Consider the following 22,772-nt stretch of genomic DNA (forward strand, 5'->3'; position numbering starts at 1 on the left):
AATCCAGGCCTGAGGCTATATGCTTCTCATTGTATACATTGATAGAGACCTTTACTACATTTACTTACATGTTCTACCCTTCTGTTCTCTGAAATTTCCTGATGAGAAGGTTTTAGGTCAATGTCCACAAGAAAACCCATAGGAAAGTGGCTCACACTGAGTTCCGGGGGCTGAACCCCCCACACAGTTTGCAGTTGCTTATGTAGAAATAACGCATGTTTGGGATGTACTGCTCCTATAATTCTGAGAAAATTTTTTCCACTCCTGCATATATGTACCTTGAAATCACTTGACGGCTTGTCCTGGCACTATAAAGGAGATTACTGTGCAATATATTAACATGTCTGACCATGACTATTTCACTTTGATATTAGCTCCACCAACTCTTAGAAGTATTATTGTAAAAAATCCAATAAGAGCAGTGAATGAGTCCAGGAAAACCACCCATGCTGCCTTATCTTCCAGTAAATTTTTGGCAGTTACTAGATGATGTATGTCAGTAATGTATAAGTTGAACAAGAACAGATAAACATCTACTGAATACATACAAATATTTTGTTTACATATATATTTTATACAGGCTTACTGCCAAAGCATCTGGAGTGATGTACAACAGAATAAAAAATGTAAATAAAAATATTAGCATCCCAAAATGCAAACACACACAAAAGCAAGGGGTTATTTTTAAAAATGTGGTGGGTGGGAAGGGATTGGAAAATAAAATAGTAAAAATAGAGGCAGCACCAGTCATTCTTTTGGAGGGGAGGGAGAGAAGGAAAATATTGAAAATACTTCCTTATAACTGGGAACTACTATCTAAAGCAGATTTCAAAGTGGTGTGTACAGCCTTCCACACCTAAAGAATGATTTAAATAATAGGACCTAACAGCTTAAAGTGTATCTTCACTTTCTTCAGATGTAGTCTCCCTCTTTTTGTTTAGTAGTGTGTATTGTTATTATAGTTTTCATTATTAATATCATGTCTTGGCACTCTATGTTTTACCAGTTGTTTGACTAGAGCTCTAGGACCACATGCAAATTGTACAAAATATGGTATATTTCAGCTTTCTTCATTTAACATAAGGAATTGCACTCTGCAGAAACTGGCTTCTTGATCACAACAATCTTCCCATGGATTTAAAAAACCCGCATTGTATGCTGTGACCACTAGTCCCTACAGAGTATAACTCTGTAGGTGTAGAATTCTCTTTAGGTATAGAATTCTGAATTTCTTTAACTGTAGAATTCTGTTGCCATAATTTGGCTACCCTGGAATACATAAACAAGAGTGCTATTGAGAAGCTTCTCTTAGCCCTAAAAGGCCAGATTGCAATATTTCACATCAGGAGAAAGCCTTACAATTCCTGCCTTTATAAAAAATGGCCATTACCTTTCATCATTTGTAATCATGAAGACAATACAGCAGCCTTTCTTGCAAGTGGAAGTGAGACTGCCCCTCAGATGCCCCATCTCTTTTCCTTCTACACCTTATCTCTGGCTAATCTCATCTACAAACACAAATTTAACTGCTGTCTCTGTGTGGATGATTCACAGATCTACCTCCCTGCTCCAGACCTGTCTCCTGTCTAAACTAAACTGGAGGAATGCAGTTTTCAGTATGCATTTAAGGTTGAATTTTCAACCTGGAAAAAAAAAATCACACAAATTGGGAGTACTCCTAAAAATTAAATCTATATGTTTATCAGAAGAGACCAAAAGCATAATTTTTTTAAAATATCAGGACTTATAAACCAGTCTCATGATTTTTTTCAGTTCAAAAATCTTTGAACTCTTCAGATTGACAGTACTGATAGCATAAATGCTTGCTTAGCAAGTGTTTTTGTGTTCAGCTCTGTGGTATCTCAAAACCCAATGCCATGATTGTGAATTATGTTTGTTTTGGGGCATAATACAATAACGTACTTCAGTTGCTAGAAAGTATACTTTTACTTCTAAATAAGTCTCTAGACTTAGCAGCATTCAGAAGATCAGGAAACTATCTACATCTTGGTTAAACAACATCTACCTAGATCTAGTATTCGGCACATGTGGTAACACAGTTGCTGGTTAATTTTATTGGAGGATCCTCTGAGATTTTCAAAGCCGTGCACTCTCTTTTCTAATTGGATAAACATGGTTTAAAATTGTTTTGGGAAAAGAATTGTGGTAATGGGTCAACCAAGCAATGACAACGAATGAGATCAACAAATTCACATTGGGCAAAACAGGAATAAGTTTTCCGGTTAAATGAGACAGATCATCATATTTATAATGTTTAAGATAATGGCGATTAGATATTTGGGTAATGATGATAGTTCTTTAAAAAGTATTGAGCATCATATGATGCACTGACTTTTCTCTACTATAGAAAAAGTTATTATATCTTAACTTTGTTTGCCATCATAGTAGACTGGATGGAAGTTCGTTTTCATAGTTGGGTAGTTAATATTAGTCAGCCCTACAAACTATTTCTACATAGTAGAAAATAATTCTGTGCAATGGCTTGCTTTTTTATATACTTATGTCTTTTATCACACACACAAATATAAATATTTTTAAACAGCTTTATCTTTGTATAGGAAGTATTCAATAGAATTAGTGTAACAAATTGCACACTTACTGCTGCTATTAACTTAATATATATACTTATATATATATATATTATATAAATATATATTCATGCAGAAATTTCATTTGCTCTATAAAGTTTAAGGGCTGTCTGCACACAAGATGGAACCAAAATAAACAAAATTCACACCTTTAGTTATTTCAGTGAAAGTCTCTTTTTTGACATTTATTTCAGATTAAAAGTGTCCTATTTCAGTTTTATTTAAATTGGTTTTTCCAACAAATTACATTTAAATAGGACATTCTTAATCTGAAATAAGCGTCCACACAGAGACTTGCACTGAAATAACTAAAGGGTTGAATTACAAGCTATTCCGTTATTTCAGTTCTAGCTTGTGTGAAGACAGGGGCTTAGTCATATTCCATATGTTACCTTTTGAGATCATGCCAGTTTGATAACCATTAGTAATGAATACAAGAAATCGGATAATTTAATCGTTAATGAACAAGCTAAGAGATGAGTTTTGAGTCAGACAGCATAAAAATTAATCTCTTGGTTCAATGTCAAGAAATGTAAAAGAGGAACAGTGTAAATTTCAAAAGGTACTAACTTAGTGCCACTCAGTGTTCAAACCTGGTATAGCTTGATATAGTTTTAATACTTGTAATTATGTTGGCATCTGAAGTCACACAAAATGATTGCACTATTTACACCCTCATTAATACAAAGCCAAAAGATTAACTTTGAAAGTGATGAATTTTACTTTATGGTGTAATGTCTGTCAGATACGTGAAACATGAAATCTTACGGCTGAAGCACAGATGTCTTGGGCTGGATGTGCACGTTTGAGAAGTAGGGTTGCCAGGTGTCCGATTTTCGACCGGAATGCCCGGTCGAAAAGGGACCCTGGCAACTCCGATCAGCATTGCCAACCAAGCCATTAAAAGTCCAGGCGGCGGTGCTGCAGGGCTAAGGCAGGCTAGTCCCTCCCTACCTGTCCTAGCACCACGCTGCACCCGGAAGTGGCCAGCAGGTCCAGTTCTTAAGCAGGGGGACCACGGGGCTCCATGCACTGCCCCCACCCTGAGCACTGGCTCCACACTCCCATTGGCTGGGAACCGCGGCCAATGGGAGCTCAGGATGGGGGGGGTGCCTGTGGGTGAGAACACTTTTACTAATGGATGGCCTCTTCATAGAGGTGACATAATGATCCTACTTGATCCTTCAGCCACCTTTGATACTGTCGATTAGGAGATATTGTTGAACTGCCTGTGTGTTCTGTCAGGAAATGATAGACACATATTAAGATGGCTATGTTAATTTCTGTCCAACAGGTCCCAAAAAGCCAATGTAGGCATCTTCTCCAACACCTCTGATATGCAGTGTCTCATGGAGTTTAGTTCTGGCACTACTGTTTTTCCTTCAGCTTTTTAAATTATTTGTTCCACACTGATCTTCTCCCCACCCCCACCATCAGCAGTTGTCACCTTCCTTTAAAAGGTATACTGTTTTCTCTCTTCACCAGTCTGCCAAAATTTCCTCACACTGAGGATTTGGGGAGGTGAAGAAAAAACAGGATTTAGGGATTTCTTCAGCTGTGAAGTTCTCCTTCTCTTCCTTGGTTTAGCTGGGAGTGCTTCCTCTTGTCCTGTAGGGAAAGCCATCCAGGTGACAACAGGCCAGGCCTGGAGCCTTCACATGGGCCATAACCTACATGCACACTCAGACTGGAGTTCACAACAACCTTCAGAACATTGTTTTGGTATGTTTGCCTGCTGAAAAGGCACACTTTGAAGCAAAACTTTTTTTAAAGACAGAAAGACTGCTGAAGAGACAAGGATTCTAAAACTAGTAAATTTGAGTTGATAGTGGCCTTTTAAAAAGGGGCACCATCAAGTGTAGTAAGTTAGTCCCAAAATGCACTGTTTTAAAAAACGCTTACAAATATAATACAGTGTCATGAAAACTAAATTAAACAAAGGTTTGCAGGGATTTAAATCCTTTATGTTAATTTACAACATTGCAGACAACAGTAATGCATGGATGTCTGACCAAATTGACTAAAAAAACAAAATGGATTTCACTTTAGAAGAGAAAAATGGTAAAACACAGTGTTTCTCTACTGCACAAGGACTTGACCTTTATTGCCTATGCCCATACGAGTCCTTACGCATGTGAGTTTGGATAAAACTACAGATTAAAACCTGAGGAGGTGAGGCACAGCAAAATGGCCACCAATTTTAAAGATCAGGATAAAATGCTGCATAAAAATATGAAGAAGTTCTATATTCTAAAACACTATCCAATTTTTAATAATGCCTCATATCAGACTAGGATAGGTGGAGCTGAGAAAACATTGGCTTGTTTTTATTGCAGAAGTTAATTCATGCTTTGCCCATAACTTGAGTCCCATCCACATACACAAACTGTTAACTCGAGTGTTGTGATGCTTCTAGTCTGAGTTGGCTGGCCTGACAGGGGATCTATGGTAAAGGTCAAGTTACCTCAAATTCTCAGTTGCCAACACAACCACACTTCGCAGCTCGAATGTTATTTCGCAGTGTGACTGTTCTCACTTGAGCAAGGTTAACTCAAAATGAGTTAACGCAAGTATCTGTAGAGAAGACATATCCATAATCTCAGTTTCACTAAATAGCGGAAGCACTAAATTATAAAACCCCAAATACGTACAATCAAGCATTGTATGGGCCTCTAAAGAAGGTTTGTAGAGTTGTGATATGAAGGCTATAGGAGACCTACCATTTTCCATGCAGGCATACCTGAAGGGTGCATATTGATTTGACTATTTATTATAGTGATAATGCATCCCACCCCCATTGTGCAGGTGCACCACAAGGAGTGTCTCTAAGGCCTGGTCTACACTACGGATTTAGCAGCGTTAAATCCAAATTAACCCTGCACCTGTCCAAACAACAAAGCCATTTCTTCGATATAAAGGGCTCTTAAAACCGATTTCTGTACTCCTCCCCAACAAGGGGATTACCGCTGAAATCGACATTGCCATTTCGAATTAGGGTTAGTGTGGACGCAATCTACAAAAACGCTTTCTACAAAACCGACTTCTATAAATTTGACCTAATTTTGTAGTGTAGACAAGGCCTAAAAGTGAGAGGTTTTGGAGTGGCAATTACTAACATTGCACTATAAAGACTCACACGGACAACGCAAAGTTGATTTACAAAAAAAAAAAGCGTAAGTTACATCAGGTTCAGTAGTTTTCAATAATTAATAGATACAGTACTAAAAGCAAAAACTATGCAAAAAAATTCAGCAAGTGATTAGTACTAAGTTAATACTCTGAAATTCTAGCTACATATTTCCAAATGTAACATGCCATGAATCATATTTTTGGACAAATTCCTTTGTTATTGAAATATTATCAATACAGGTCTAATCTTTCTGTATGTTGGTGGGAGAGTTTGGTTTTGTCATTCTGTTGGTTGCCTCAGTCATAGTGCCATGTCTCACTGATAGGCAACCTAACTGCCTGGGCCAAATGCACCCAGGAGGACATCTCCAACCTTATCAGAGCAGGTGAAGCACACCCAGGATTCATGTCTTCCTGAGGGACGCAGGCCTAGGGTTGGATGGGCTAACTATCCCCCACCTGAACCAAAAGTGAAAGCCAAAAGCTAACTTTTCTATATATTTAAAAGAGCCAGATGATTCAGGTGCTTGTTTCACGGACCTGTGAGATGTTTTTACTTGTGCTGGTAGGAAAGTGAACAACATTGTTAAGTAACCACATAAAGTGCACACATCGTTCTCCTTTCCATCAGCATCATGAATTGCAGCTGAAGAGGAAGGCACTGGCTTAGGACATGGCAGACCTGAGTTCAGTTCCCTGAAGCATTCAGAGCTTTCAAGTTTTGGTGCCATCATCTGCCAGACAATGAACAAGAAACCCACCCCTCTCCGCCAATGAAATATCCAACAAACAAATCCAAGAAAAAAGCAAGAAGCAGTATGAGAAATGAGCCAGTTCAAGCTTTTCCTCCCTCCAGCAAAACCCGCTACAAGGTAAAAGCAGAAAATACTTCATTAATTCATTAGAAAACCTGGGAGCCTGGAAGACATGTTGTGTCTACACACTGGGTTACTCTGTTTCAAGGACCGTAGCATCCAAGTGGTCTCAGTGATCTGCAAGGTGTCAGTGGGCTGCTGGGCTGTACAGAGGGACAGGATCAGGATAGGACATTGAGCAGCTCTGCAGCCTGGGAATGCTGGTCTCTTGTTCTTTGCTCAGCCTCTGCTGAAGACAAGTGTCTCTTTCATTCCAGTGGGACTTCCATGCAGCAAGCATGTTGTCTGACACAATAGCCTATGTTACAGAAACATGGTTTTAGAGACAATGCAGTGATTATATAACTTAGAGCATGATTTCTACAGCTTGTCTCTTTATGTGAGGCAGTTTAAAAAAAATGGATAGTCATGGATAAAAATCAAGCTAAAAATCTAGAACAAAAGATCCTTTAACATTTGCTCTATTTGAAGACCACTTTTCTACATCAAATGATTCCTTTTGCCCCTTAATTATGAATAATGCAACAGATAAAGTGGAAGAAAAATATATTTTTAAAAGGTAACCATTGGATCTAACTACAGTAGAACCTCAGAGTTACGAACACCTCCAGAGTTATGAACTGACCAGTCAATCACACTCCTAATTTGGAACTGGAAGTATGCAGTCAGGCAGCAGCAGAGACCAAATAAACAAATAAAACAAATACAGTACAGTACAGTGTTAAATGTAAACTACTAACAAAAGGGAAACAGTATTTTTCTTCTGCATAGTAAAGTTTCAAAGCTGTATTAAGTCAATGTTCAACTGTAAACTTTTGAAAGAACCATAACATTTTGTTCAGAGTTACAAACACTTAAAAGTTATGAAGAACCTTCATTCCCGAGGTGTTCGTAACTAAGGCTCTACTGTATGCCTTTTTCTGCTCGATTAAAGAGCCATCTACTATCAGAAATCTCTTCCTCAGGTAACCTGTAGATCAGGGTCAAGTCACTTCTAACCTTCTCTTGGATAAACTAAATAGACTGAGCTTCTTTAGTCTTTCACTACAAATATATTTCCACTTGAAGCTGCGAGTGTGATTCCCACCTTGAGGAGACATATTCGCTCTAAAAAAATAATAATAAAAAAAATCAAATGTAGCCACAAATGCAAGGGGCTAGCACTTCTGTGCGAAACCCTAGGCATGTACTGGGGGCAGCTAGCCTATCCTGCTGCTCATGCCAATGCAGCAAAATTCTGTTTTTAGCTTGATGAGAGCTAGCGTGAGTGTGTCTCCTCAAACTGGAAATCAGGACCCCCCAACTCAAAGTGTAGACATATCCTATAAGGCATATTTTCCTTATTCTTGTAGCTCATCTGAACGTTTTCCAATTTGTCAACTTTCTTTTTTAAATGTAGAGACCAAAACTGGATGCAGTATTCCATTAATGGTCTCACAGATACATAGGTAATTCCACCTGTACTCCCACAATGTTCCTTTGCTTAGATATCCAAAGGCTGCATTTGCCACCCTTACCTACAGCATTGCACTGAGAGTTCATGTTCAACTGATCATTTACTATGACCTTAAATCCTTTTTGGAGCCACTGCTTTCCTGAATACAATCCCTTATAAGTTTGACCTACATTCTTTATTCCTAGATGTATCATCATGCATTTGGCTGTGTTAAAATGCATGTTGTTCAAATGAGCCTACCTCACCAAGCAATCCATATTGGTCTGTGTAACTGACCTGTCCTGCTCATTATTTATCATTCCACCAATTTGAGTCATCTGAAAATTTTATTACCAATAATTCTATATTTTCTACATTGTCAAGTATATTGACTAGCATTGGGATAAGAACATATCCTAGAAACTAAAATTATTCTCCATTCACAATTATATATTTTGCTTTACCAGTTAACCAATTTTTAACTCATTTAATATGGGCTACACGGTTTTTGTAAAATGCTAATTTTTAAATAAAATATCATGTGGAACTAAGTCAGATGCCTTATAAAAGTCTCACTACATTGTATCAACACAGTTACCTTTATCAACCCTGTGAACTCAAAAAAAAAACCCAATATTTAATTTGACAAGACCTATTTGCTATTAAACCATGTTGACAGGTATTAGTTCTGCTGTCATCTTCCGATTCATTACTGATTCTGAGTCATTAATGATTGTGTCCCACTCCAGTTTTTCCATAATTTTGCTCTGGAGCAATGTTAACTGGCTTATAGTTTCTCAAGTCATCCTGTTTCCCCTTTTTATATTCTGGTACAACATTAGCTTTTTCTAGCCCTCTGGAACTTTCCCCATATTGCAGGATTTTGTTAAAAAAATCGTTAATGATTCAAAAAACTCCTCAACCAATTCTTTTAAATATTCTTGGGTGTAAGTTCCCGGTCTTTCAAATTTAAAAACATTTAACTTAATTTACAGTGATTAATTGCTGTTCAACATCTTCTCTAGTTACTGATGTGATAGAAGGTATTTCATTATCACATTAAGATATGAATACATCATCTTGCTTCTAAGTATGGGTCAGAAATATTTGTTGAATACTTCTGCCTTTTCTGCGTCATAATTGATAATTTTACCATTTTCGTCTAATATCGGACCTCAACTATTACTAGGATTTTGTTTATTCATGATATAAAGAATTTCTTCTTATTGTCCTTAACTCTACCAGCCATAGAATTTTCATTGATATCTTTAGCTTCCCTTATCAGTTGTCTGCATTTCCTAACTACTGACTGTTACTCAATGCTATAAGCGTTCTCATTTTTCCATTTGTTTTTAAATTTTTTATTGTGGCTTTTTATTAGAAATCTCTCTCACATGTAGGCAACTGTAAGTCCCAGGATGTTATTTTATACTTAAGACGACATCTTTCATGCCGGTGGAATTTTGTTTTCTTGGGTATCCAACAAAGCATTCATAAAAGATTCTCAGTTAGCATTCAAATTTTTATGTTTAAATATTTCTTTCCACAATATTTTCTTTCTAGTCAGTTTTGCTCCTAATTGTTCTCAGTTTGGGCAAGTTGATCTTAAGAAAGCAGAAAGTATATGTTTATTAATGTTTGGGGATATATTCTACTTGTATAAAGCAAATGAAATTAAGTTGTGATCAATTGCATGTAGTCAAGCATAAATTTTTATCTCAGTGTTCCATTCATCTTTATCTGTAAGAATGATGTTGAATACAGAATTACCCTGAGGTGCTTTTGACACTTTTTATGTTAGAAAGCTCTTGGTACATTTAAGAAACTCCAAGGACATTTTACCAACAGCAGCATGAGACCTCTGGAATATGTTCTCCAGATTGAAATCCCACATGACACACATTATAGATCAATGTTTGAAGAGCTGCTCATTCTTTTCCCTTATCTGATTTAGTGGCCTATAGGAGACACCTCCACCCCACCTTGTGATTTATCAGTTAATACATTGATCCAGTGCCTGTCCTCCTGACTTGTCAGTAATACTAAAGCAGGTAATGGTATCTTTAATGGAGGTTGCCACGCTGACTCCACTACTGCCTACTCCATCTTTCCTGAATGGGGGGTGGGGAAAGGGGAAGCAAGACTATTGAAAAAAAATAGGGAAATCGTAAAAATAAAAAGATAGTTAACACTATTAGTCTGAGGCAAGTTTGTGCTGAGACAGAAGACAGCCATGTATACTGTCTATAGAGCATTCCTTCAGGCTAGCTCCAAAGTCATTTCTATCCCTCAGAACTCAAACAATATCTCCATTTCCTCCCGTGTTAGGTCACAAGTCCAGAGTGTCTGAATACAGATAAACAAAAATCTTTTGCTGTAACTGTTAGGCACCACCCATCCTGTAGATTAGTTTTAAATCCAGTTTCAAGCAGGGCGGATAAAAATCAATGATTTAATTGATTTAAATAAAAAAAGTATAATACATTTGTGTTTTAAACTAAATCTATTTAAAATTAAATTTGAAATGTAGTCCTGATCATAAGTTGTAATCTATTACAATCATTTAAATTCAATAAAAAAATATTAGCAATACATGTTTGCTGCCAAAGTTTTAAAGAAAGTCAAACCACTGAACTGGTGAAAATCGCTGGCTAAGTACCTAAAACCAGACTGTTGAAGTGCTAAACCAGCTTTTGATAGCAGTAGCCTGTTCTGCAGATTCAGAGAGAATCTTTTCTTCATTTCAGTTTATTCAGCTGTTCATTCAAAGTTAAGAAACCAATTGGCAGTTGAAAGAGGAGGAAAGCTTCTTTTCCTTCTCCAGTCTAGAATAAAGACTAGGTGTGAGAACTGTAAGTGCTAAAATCTGGAAGGACTTGCTGACCAGAAGCTACCAGCCCAATTCACTATCTTTGTTTAATGAATTGGTTATGGTTTTAAAACGATAACATATTTTGATCAACTTTTCTTGCATATCCAGCATATTTAAGGTAGTTTATTTAACTAATAAAACATTAAAATGCTGTTTTTGCAGATTTCTAATTGAACTCCAAAATCAAATCTAAATAGTGGTTGACCCAATTCAATGTAAAAAAAAAAATCTACTAAGTGAGAATGCAACGCATCATTTTCTATCATAAAAATGTAAAAATTAATCTGAATATATGTATGTTAAGCTATATAATTTATTAAATGTGCATAGACATAGTGTCCCTTCCTGGTAGCAAAAATAAGTACCAAATTTGTGTAACGGCTATATTTAGTTGCAAATCACATGTTTTAATGGTTACTAACCAATGAGAATCAACTTTTCTTTAGGACAATAATTAAAAGTTACAAATGACAAAAAAAGATGTAAATCAAACATTTAAATCAAAGTTTCTTGCTAAATCAGGATTTAAATCACTGATTTAACTCAATCCGCCCTGGTTTCAAATTAGCATTTGGGCATGGCATCATCCTAGAGCAAAAAAAGAAAAAAACCTCAGAGCTTTCTCCCCCAACATTATGGCATGCTGGGGGATCAGCATAAGGAAGCCGTCATTGCCATAGTTCATGGCGTTATATCTGTTTTACACATAAATTGGGAGAGTTCAGTGAGGACCGCCAAACCTGAACTTTTCAAAAGCACTAAATTCACTGAATTTTAAGGAGAGAAAGGAAAAAAGTGATCCTTTTCAGTAAGAAAAAAAGATTTGCATACATTGAAATTTGTACCAATTTTACACTCAACCATTTTTAGACAGGCACCCATACAGCAAGGTGTGTGTGTGTGTGTGTGTAAGTTTAACTCTCAGATTAATGAGCCCACAATTGTATGCATTTGTGTAAGTGTGAAGTTCGACTGAAAAATCAGTTCTTAAGTGATCATACTGAATAATGCTGCAGAAATAAATGCAGCCCAAGTTAGACTTGCCTCCTAAATGTTTGGGCATATGGGCCTTATCTTTCTATCAGCTAGCCCCATTTTTCAGTAACATACTATTTTATGAGCTCTTGACTAAATTTAGCCTCCAACCAATTTTCAGTTGTACTGCCACATTCTTTGCCCTGTTTTCACTAGATGGAGCTGAAGGGAGAAATCCTGGCCCTATTTATGTCAATGACAAAACTGCCATTGACTTCAAAAGGGGCCAGAATTTCAGCTTATTACTCTAAGGGATTGACTGAATATTTAAACAAGAGTTGTTGTTTCTTTAAATTAAGTATTTACTGTAAAATCCACTAAAATATATTAGCAAAAACAACAAGGAGTCCTTGTGGCACCTTAGAGACTAACAAATTTATTTGGGCGAAAGCTTATGCCCAAATAAATGTGTTAGTCTCTAAGGTGCCACAAGGACTCCTCATTGTTTTTGCTGATATAGACTAACACGGCTACCCCTCTAAAACATATTAAAAGCCCATTGTATTAACCCTATGGTTTCCAACCCTCCAGGATTGCCCTGGAGTCTCCAGGAATTAAAGATTAATCTTTAAGGATTATGTCATGTGGTGAAAGCTCCAGGAATACATCCAACCAAAATTGGCAATCCTAGGTAAATATGAGCAAAACTTTGTCTCTGATAGAACCTTACGCAAAGCAAATTACCTTGAGACTAAGACAAAGGAACCACAAGAGGGCACTCTTACATAAGAACTGAATTTCAAAAAAATACCTTTCTGAAAGGTTTAGGGAAAAAATATATGAGGTTAAAATGGTGTAGTCATATTAGTACTGATAAAGCAAGTCTTCTTGTCGGTCTGTTGGAGGATGTCAGCACAAACTGGGGTATCATTATTGGCCTTAAAACATTGTAGTTCATAAAAATTTTCTCCTGATTTAAAAGTTAAAGTAATTTCATCTAATAGTCAAGATGGACGTCACAGTTCCCTTTGAAAACAGGACACTGGCCTTCCGCAACACCTGATCTCAAAAGCTGGAGAAATATGCCCTTCTGGCTGATTCCTTGAGAGCTAGGGGTTACAAGGTTCAAACTCATGCACTGATTGTCGAAGCCCTCGAGTGAGCATTGCGAGAATGTGGAACTGGTTAGTGCTACACTCGGCTGATGTGGCAAATCATGGTGTAGGTGCTTGAGGGACATCTATCTAGAACACATCACTGAACACAGAATCATAGAATATCAGGGTTGGAAGGGACCTCAGAAGGTCATCTAGTCCAACCCCCTGCTCAAAGCAGGACCAATCCCCAACTAAATCATCCCAGCCACTGCTTTGTCAAGCTGAGCAATACCAGGAGAGATGAGCTGGAGTGCTGATGAGAAGCAAGGTCAGGAAAATAACTGGAATACTTCCCTAATGGATTGTATTTTCTAAGGGACAACCTATCCTAAATTCTCAATTACTGAGGGACACTTTTCATGAGCGATGTACCCGAATAATTGGATGCTAATACTTCAACTGTATCACTGAATTTATTAACCTTAATTTGGGAAACTGCAGATTCTGTACTATTTTTATTTTATGACTTTCAAACCAACGTTTATACTTTTGGATAATTTAAGCACTATACCCAGATGTGCAGACACTCTTTCCTTAAGCTGGGTATTATATAATTTTAACATTAGTTTTATTAAAATAAATTGAAAATTCAATTGCTTTGCTATTAACACGTTATTTACAAGTTCTTGTCTGAGTTAGCTATAATAGAGAGGTAGCAAAACAGAGACAATTCATTAGGAATTTCAATTAAATTGAATCTCTGACCATCACGACTGGCATTAATGCCCATCCAAACTCTAATAACTACAGCTGCTTTTGAAAATAGTTGTTGAGCTTGGATTTTCTTAGTATGGTTTGGTTAAGCAGAACAGCATTAAAGATGTACCACAAAGAATTTTTTTTTAAAAATTCTGATTATTCATCTTTTGCTTCCTAATGATGCATAATGAAAGCCTGAAAGATTTTATTGAAAAATAAGTACTTTTTGCCTTAGAAATATCAGAAATACCAAGTCTGCTCTTCTCTGGTTTTGCTGGAGAACCTCCTGGAGACCTTAGAGCAGTGTTTCTCAACTGGTGGGATCTGATCAATCAGGAGTAAGGGAGGTATCACAAAAGGCAGTCAGGAAGATTGCAAAGCATTGAAAACTTTGTTACAGTCTAAAAGAAAGAAAATCTCACCCTCCACACACCTTTACATACCCTTATCCTTCAAGGTCAAGTATTCTCCATCAACCTCTTGAGACATAAAATGCACAAAACATTATATAGGCACATGGTTGTTTTCATTTATGCATTTTTTTACTCTTACTTTTATAGTAAATATAAGGGATCATGAAAGTTGACGTGAAATAAGGGGTCAACAGAAGTTGAGAAACACTGTCTTAGAGTATGAGCTCTCATACCTCAGTTGAAAGGTTAGCTGAATTGAATCTTAACAAAGATGCCCTTTATCTGAAGTGCCAACTAGCCATTGAAGTTAAGCAGGTGTTATTAAAACAAAAGTTTTAAACAGTTTGATTAAAAACCCCTTTCCTTCTGAACTGCTGAGCTTTCACACTCTTCAATTAATTGTTTCACCAGTTTTCCAGTCATTACACAGTCTTGGTAGGGAAGCAAAATTTGAATTGATATTAAGTCTGTCACAGACAGTTATATTTGGGAAGGGGCACTAAACACAGCAGCATAGACAGTGATCCTCGAGACCTGACCCTAGGACAGCTATTACAATAAAATCAAGTGTACTTGAAAACGCTGTTCAAATAGCACTGTGCATGAAGGTATGATTAAGTGATCGTGCTGAAGCCCATTGTTACACAAAATGGAGGCAAGTGGATTTCAATGCATATGTCAGAGAAAAGGAAATAGTGTGTTGCTGTTGTACTGAGTGTGCAAAAGAGAAACGTTTCACTGGAGAAGTTTCCCACTTTGTCCTGTCTTAAGATTGCCGTTCTTTGTTCCCTTAAAGGAGGAGTGTTTTGCACCCCTTCACATTTGGTGAGACTTCTTCAAGCCACAGAATGGTTTCTGTAATGTAAGGGCATATTCCCATATACCTTCAAGATGCACACTGCCAACATTTCCAGTGGTAAATCAGGACACAGCACCTCTCAGGTTTGGCCCATCTGTCCCTCCATAAATGGGGATGGAGGGACGGACAGGCCAAATTTGGTCAGTGTGGTGACCTACTGCATGGAGTTGCAATGCCACTCAGATTTGGCCTGGCCACCCCTATGGATATGGAGACTGTGGTACGTGGGCAGCCCAATCTGAGTGGCACTATGACTTTGTATGCCAGGTTGCAATGCCACTTCATCTAGGGGCCCAGGGTTAGCCCTCCCTTTTGCCCCACTCCTCCCCAGGCAGCCCTGAGCGAAGGAAGTAGTCACTTCAGCCAGACCAGATGGCTCGGGCGGGGTGTCATCAAAGCAGGGCAGTCCCACAAACTTGGCATTACTCTGATATAATCCAGCCCCTCCTAGAGTCCTCTAGGGTGTCACACAGTTCATAGCTTGTGCAGGCTTAGCTCATTGCACACACACCAGGGACTACTTGCATTACTCTTCCCCCCCACCCCCAGCTCCTAAGCTCCCTGTGTACCACCCTCCAACCCACCTCTATTTCATGGACATGGATTTCATGCCAGGGTTCTGTATGTCTCCATGTGGCCCCCACCCCCCTTTGCATACTAGAGTCTGTCATTCTTGGCTCATGCCAGTGGTTCTGTGTTTTCCCACTGCCCTCCATTACACCCCCCCCCAATGGTAGGTGTTGTGTGCCGTGAATCCCTTACCCCAGACCAGAGACTTTCACAGTCTCCTCTCCCAGGAATTCTGTGCCCCTAGTGACCCCCAATACCAGGATTCCATAATTCCCCCTTGGCAGGATTTCATGTGTTCCTGTCACAGAAACCTCTTTCTGGCCATCTGGGGGACCAGCTTGCACTCTCCCTCCAGTGCAGTAGTCTCCTGTCTTACTGCATGCTTCTGTCTTGGTTACTCCTGGGTCTGCAGCTTCCTCTGTATGACTTGGTCTTCTGGCCAGGTTACTAAAGTCCTCCCCTTCCAGGGAATTCAGTCTTTCTAGACATGCTGTCTAGCCAGCACCTCCAACATCTTTGTCACTTCCCAGTGGCTAGTATGGGAATCCACACCCACCCTCGACACTGGGTTCCAGCCCAGGGAGCCTAAAACAAGCAGCCACAGTCCTTGTACCATCCTACCTCCTGCTGCTGCTGTTTCCCTGGGCTTCTTCCTACATGTCTCACTTTCCCCCCTCTGGGTTTGCCAGTCTTCAGCCTCCAACTCTCTCCTCTCAGGAAATACAGCCTTTCACCACCACCACCACAACAGCACCCTTCTCCACAGTAGGGTGAGCAAATGTGAAAAATCAGGACAGGGGCTAATAGGAGCCTTTATAAGAAACAGACCCAAAAATCAGGACTATCCCTATAAAATCAGGACATCTGGTTACCCTACTCCACAGCCAGCTACTTGACTTTAAACAGGCCCTGCCTTTTCCTGCACAGGTGACTCAGTCCTTAATTAGCTGCCTCCAGCCTAAATCTCCCCTACTTGCAGCCTAATTAGCTGATTGGACCCACCTGGCCTAATTCAGCTCTTGCAGGGTTAGTGTGGGAAGTCTACCCTATCACAGCCCACCATTCCCTCCTTCTCCCCATGCCACAAGCTTGGTGAACCTCTTACCCCCTTACCTTATATCAGGGAGTCCTCATCTCTCTTCCCCATTAATTCTGTGTGCCTCCCCATACCAGGGACCCCCATTCTCTCCTCCCTGCCATGGGCTCTTTGTGCATTCCCTTTCCCTGAATCCCTTCTTCCCCCTATACCAGGAGCTTTGTGTACTCCCCATTACTTCCTCTCCCACCTTCCCCCCCCCCACACTAAGAGCTCTGTGTGCCCCTCATTACTCCTCCCCTCATACAAGGATCCCCCATTTTCCACCACGCCAGGGGCTATGTGAAGACACCCATTCCCCTTAGGGCCCTCCCATACTTCCCTTAATGCACACTCCCCACCACCATTATTATTTCTCATCTTTCTGGCTGGGTGACAAGTCATTCAGGCTGTCAACATATTAACTCTGTTGGGAGGATGGACAGAGGTGAATTGGGGGTATTATGCTGGAAGAGGTTAATGGGTCACATCAAACCATTATCTGATCTGCAGACACTTGCAGAGGCTCCGTGACTCAGCTAAACAGATTGCAGGGGGTGACTTCATATATCTTCCATTTCCACTCCATTTGGTTTTCTGATTTTCCACCAAATCAATTAGATTGCTGGCCATTGACACATACAACATTCCCTGAAATTTCGGAATTGATCAGCTATGACATTCAAAATGTATCATGTTATATATGGACAGACAGACATGCACACAAAGAAATGCTGTTGAGTTGAGTGTAAGACCTTGAGAACCTCAGCCAAAAACCACCAGGCAAAGAAGAGAGAGGTTGGAAAACCTTAAAGAGGAGTGGGAGGAAGGTTAAGTAGTAGGCTCTCTACATTACCAGGATGTAAGTCTCCAATTACTATTCTGACGGGGAAAGGAATTGGTGCACTGCAAGGGCTTACCAGCACTTCTGAAAATACTGCTGAAGACAGGGGAAAGTTTCACTTCTCCTTTGTTACCAAACCAGTACAAATATTGCCTTTTCACATATTGCCAATTGGGCAGTTTCAAACAATATGCTTCCTAGTGATGTTTGTATTTGTGATATTTTAATCAATGTATTTTAAATGTTTTTGTTAATCAAATTTCTCTGGAAAACTGTAGCTTCAGGCCTTGTCCACTGAATCCTCTTTTCCTCTCGTTATCTTTCTCTCTTCTTCCCAACTCTCAGTCATCTCCCTTCCCTAGTGTTTTGTGCTTCTTCCACTTAGGGCCATATTCTGATCTCAATTACACTGGTAACCCCATTGAAGCCAACATCATGACTCCAAAGTTATGTGGTGTAACTAATTTGTAAAAAGTGATTCACTTTAGCCCCACTATTGAAATGCCAAGGGGAGCTACTCTGAATCATTGGGAGACTCTTAGCTGAACAGCCGGCACTTCAAAGAAGAAAACAACACAAGTTTAAATAAAAAAATGTAATGATAAAATGATATTTTTTCCCATGCCTGAGGTCACAGACATAATTCACCAGAGATAAAACTTTAAATGACTTATGTAAATAGCATGGCAAGTGGATTCAGAAGTTATTTTTTAATCAGATTGAAGTAAAAAACTGGATGACTTGACCTTGAATTGTAAAGTATTTTTATAATAATTTTTAAAGCATCCACAACTATTTGCTATTTGTTTTCAGAAGATGCAGGCTGTATCTGCTGAACTTAATAAATATACAAAGCAGTTATAGTCTAAGGAAAATATTTTTCATTCAGGCTAATATCCTATTCAAGGACTAAGCTCCAATAGCTGCAACTTACTGCCAGGAAATATGTCAACTGAAGCAGGACTTCAAGTCCCAATTGTAGTAAGCTGAGTAATAGTTTCTCTAGCTGCCCATCTCACCTTTTTGGTTGGGTTTTTGTTTGCTTGCTTGTTTTTAGTGTTGAGTACTGTCAGCTTCTTTTCCTTTTTCTGCCTCACACATGGGATACCCTGATTTCTCTTTTACATTCTAGTACAGTTTTCATTGGACCAAGAAACACATCAATTGTTTTATTTTTGGGAGTGGAGGACAGCTTTTTAGGATTTAAGACAGACCTTTCAGCATTCAGAATGGAAGTACTTTAAGGAAGATGGATGCAAAAAAAAATGTAATTTAAGGGCATTTAGAGTTGTGGGAGGAAGACTGACATATCTGAGATATGGAGTACTTGTGGCACCTTAGAGACTAACAAATTTATTTGAGCATAAGATTTAAAAATTTGTTAGTCTCTAAGGTGCCACAAGTACTCCTTTTCTTTTTGCGAACATAGACTAACACGGCTGCTACTCTGAAACATATCTGAGATATGTGGGCCTCCTCAAAGTATTTAATTACAGACGCCAGCATTTTATGAGTTGTATTTTCTTTTAAGGTAAAGGTAACAAATAAGCCAGTAAAAAGTATTACAATATTGATACCTGACTGAATGCTCCAATAGATTATATTTAAAAATAGCAGTAGCAGCATATGAAAAGAAATAAGCCTATTTACTGAAATGTACACCATGTAAGTCTTGGGAATTACAGTAGTTTTACAGCTCATTTCAAAAAACTAATTCGCATTGCTGGTGGCAGGATATGGCTGGGAAGCCTTAAGGATGAAAATCAGGATTCTTCTGCTCTGCAGATGTATGCTGTAGTACAGATTTGGGCTTTTTCTCCCCAGCTTTCCATTTTCTTAACGGGTGTTAGCATTTTAAACACAAAGCCATACTACTTGTTAAATTATCTTTGAAGAGTTATGGCATCTTTATTTTGTTTTTGTCTGAGAAAAACTGAGTGCCAGAGACACAGATACAAATTATTCAGAAAAGCCAATAGGTGGCAACTGATAGTCTTCATTTGTTTGTTTTATTTCTGATTATGCAGTTAGTACTTGTGGCAAGCGCTGAACTGATAGGCCTACAGCCTAGAATCCTCTATCTCCAGCAGGTCAAGTTTCCCCCTTAATGGGCCTCAATCCACACTCAGTCATTCTTTGGCTGCTAGACTAGAATCAAGAATGCTAATAGTGCTGATGTTTTTGTGATATAGATGTTGTCCACAGGGACCTAGCCTGCACTCTGGATGTAGCCACAGTCCACTTCACATAGGTCATCATATGGGTGGGTAGAGTAACACAGTGATTAGTAAAAAGAACAGGAGTACTTGTGGCACCTTAGAGACTAACAAATTTATTTGAGCATAAGCTTTTGTGGGCTACAGCCCACTTCATCAGATGCATGCAGTGGAAAATACAGTAGGACGATTTTATATACACAGAGAACATGAAACAATGGGTGTTACCATACACACTATAAGAAGAGTGATCAGTTAAGGTGAGCTATTACCAGCAGGAGAGGGAAAAACAACAACAAGCTTTTGTAGTGATAATCAAGATGGGCTATTTCCAGCAGTTGACAAGAATGTGTGAGGAACAGTAGGGGGGGAAAATAAACATGGGGAAATAGTTTTACTTTGTGTAATAACACATCCACTCCCAGTCTTTATTCAAGCCTAAGTTAATGGTGTCCAGTTTGCAAATTAATTCCAATTCAGCAGTCTCTCGTTGGAGTCTGGTTTTGAAGTTTTTTTGTTGTAATATTGCAACTTTTAGGTCTGTAATCGAGTGACCAGACAGATTGAATGTTCTCCGACTGGTTTTTGAGTGTTATCATTCTTGACGTCTGATTTGAGTCCATTTATTCTTTTACGTAGAGACTGTCCGGTTTGGCCAATGTACGTGGCAGAGGGGCATTGCTGGCACATGATGGCATATATCACATTGGTAGATGTGCAGGTGAATGAGCCTCTAATAGTGTGGCTGATGTGATTAGGCCCTATGATGGTGCCCCCCTGAATAAATATGTGGGCACAGTTGACAACGGGCTTTGTTGCAAGGATTAATGGTTTTGTTGTGTGGTGTGTGGTTGCTGGTGAGTATTTTCTTCAGGTTGGGGGGCTGTCTGTAAGTAAGGACTGGCCTGTCTCCCAAGATCTGTGAGAGTGATGGGTCATCCCTCAGGATAGGTTGTAGATCCTTGATGATGTGCTGGAGAGGTTTTAGTTGGGGGCTGAAGGTGACGGCTAGTGGCATTCTGTTACTTTCTTTGTTGGGCCTGTCTGGTAGTAGGTGACTTCTGGGTACTCTTCTGGCTCTGTCAATCTGTTTCTTCACTTCAGCAGGTGGGTATTGTAGTTGTAAGAATGCTTGATAGAGATCTTGTAGGTGTTTGTCTCTGTCTGAGGGGTTGGAGCAAATGTGGTTGTATCGTAGAGCTTGGCTGTAGAAAATGGATTGTATGGTGTGGTCTGGATGAAAGCTGGAGGCATGTGGGTAAGTAGAGTGGTCAGTAGGTTTCCACTATAAGGTGGTCTTTATATGAACATCGCTTATTAGCACTGTAGTGGATCTCTTGTGTGGACTGGTCCAGGCTGAGGCTGATGGTGGGATGGAAATTGTTGAAATCATGGTGGAATTCCTCAAGGGCTTCTTTTCCATGGGTCCGGATGATGAAGATGTCATCAATGTAGTGCAAGCAGAGTAGGGGCATTAGGGGACGAGAGCTGAGAAAGCATTGTTCTAAGTCAGTCATAAAAATGTTGGCATACTGTGGGGCCATGCGGGTACCCATAGCAGTGCCACACTGCACGGCTGAAGTTATGGGGCAAGTGACGCTGCTTTTCCACAATTTCAGCCCGTGCAAGTCGGCAGAAGCACTCTATGTAGAAATCCAGTCTGTTGTTTCGACCTTCAGGAGGAGTCCACCCAGAATCCTTCTTTTTGTAGTGTTGGTAGGAAGGTCTCTGTGGGTTAGTATGTTGTTCAGAGGTGTGTTGGAAATATTCCTTGAGTCGGAGATGTCGAAAATAGGATTCTAGGTCACCACAGCACCCATTCTGACCCTGAACTTTCTTTTTCTTGGTAATGCACAAAATCTCCAAGTATATTTCAGTTTTTGCTAAGGACTTGATATTCCCTTTTTGCCCTTCTCATGGACTGTTATGTCAGAAATAGCACAAAAAGCAGCAAGATGTGACAGTTATATCTATCCCTGTTTAATACACCATCTACATATTTATAACAACAATGTAAGAAATATTGTACACATACATATTTGATAGTGACAAGAGGAAAGTATATCAGACAATAAACACATTAAAATGCGGTTATATTTCAGAAGAGTGGCTTTACGACGACATCCTGGTGTAATCTTTCATATTTATTCTCTATCAAAGAGTTCCATTTTAAAACTTAGAAAAATCTTCTTTTCGTTTATAACTGTTGACTACCCCAAACAAAATGAAAATAAAACTGTGCTGTTTTCAACAGCTGCCAGGGAGAAAAAACAATGTTGCCAGAATTTTGCTTTTGTAATTGACAATGGGCCAATTCATGAGCACCCACAATTCCTATGGATTTCAGAGGGAGTTGTGGTTGCTGAGCACCTTTAGGATATGGCTTTTATTACTATACAAGTTTGTCATTTATTTAAAAGAGAACTAGAGTCTGTGGATGAGGCTTTATTATTTTGAAGACAGAGGTTTGCTTATTAGACTGTACAGGAAAATTCTGTTCATTTGCCTAATAAGAAACCCATAAAGAAGGAATTTTCTATTCCTTGTTGCCTCTTCTGACAATATTATTATTGATCAGAAGTCACAGACACATAGAAATCTGTGATAGAACAGATCTATTATATCATCTATCACCTTGCCAGTGCCGAATCATACCCTACAGTACATTTTCCAAAGCTTTGTGCAGGCCAGTTTTAAATGAATCAGGTAACGGGGCTCCCACCTCATCCCTTGAGAATCTAATTGCTCTCACTGTTACTGAAATATTTCTTGATATTCTAAAGATTCCTTTGATTAAATTTAACCTCATTAAAGCTAGCAAATTGGATCATATGCTTTGGGGATTTTTCTGGTTTTTGTACCTACAAGTGTTTTTAATTTGATCAATCACTAAGTAATATCTTAAAACACCGATTGTGGAAAGGAATTGCTTTGTTTTTTGTTCATTAGATTTTTCATGATCAGTTCTTTTCTGTTTATCTTCCTTTCTCCTCTCCTCCCGCCTCTTTTTACTGATAAGACTACTGTCAGACTAAAGTAAGATT

General features: G+C 38.9%; 1 long non-coding RNA gene across 1 annotated transcript; it reads right to left on the bottom strand.

The window, feature by feature from the left end:
- Nucleotides 1-5,748: 5,748 nt before the first annotated feature.
- Nucleotides 5,749-16,366, bottom strand: LOC122462462. The gene is made up of 2 exons (XR_006284996.1): nucleotides 15,786-16,366; nucleotides 5,749-6,911 (listed from the first exon to the last, which is right to left on the bottom strand). It is a non-coding gene; the product is annotated as an uncharacterized LOC122462462 (long non-coding RNA).
- Nucleotides 16,367-22,772: the final 6,406 nt, after the last annotated feature.

The sequence above is a fragment of the Chelonia mydas genome, chromosome 11, assembly GCF_015237465.2.
Source record: "Chelonia mydas isolate rCheMyd1 chromosome 11, rCheMyd1.pri.v2, whole genome shotgun sequence".
Classification (NCBI taxonomy): Eukaryota; Metazoa; Chordata; order Testudines; family Cheloniidae; genus Chelonia; species Chelonia mydas.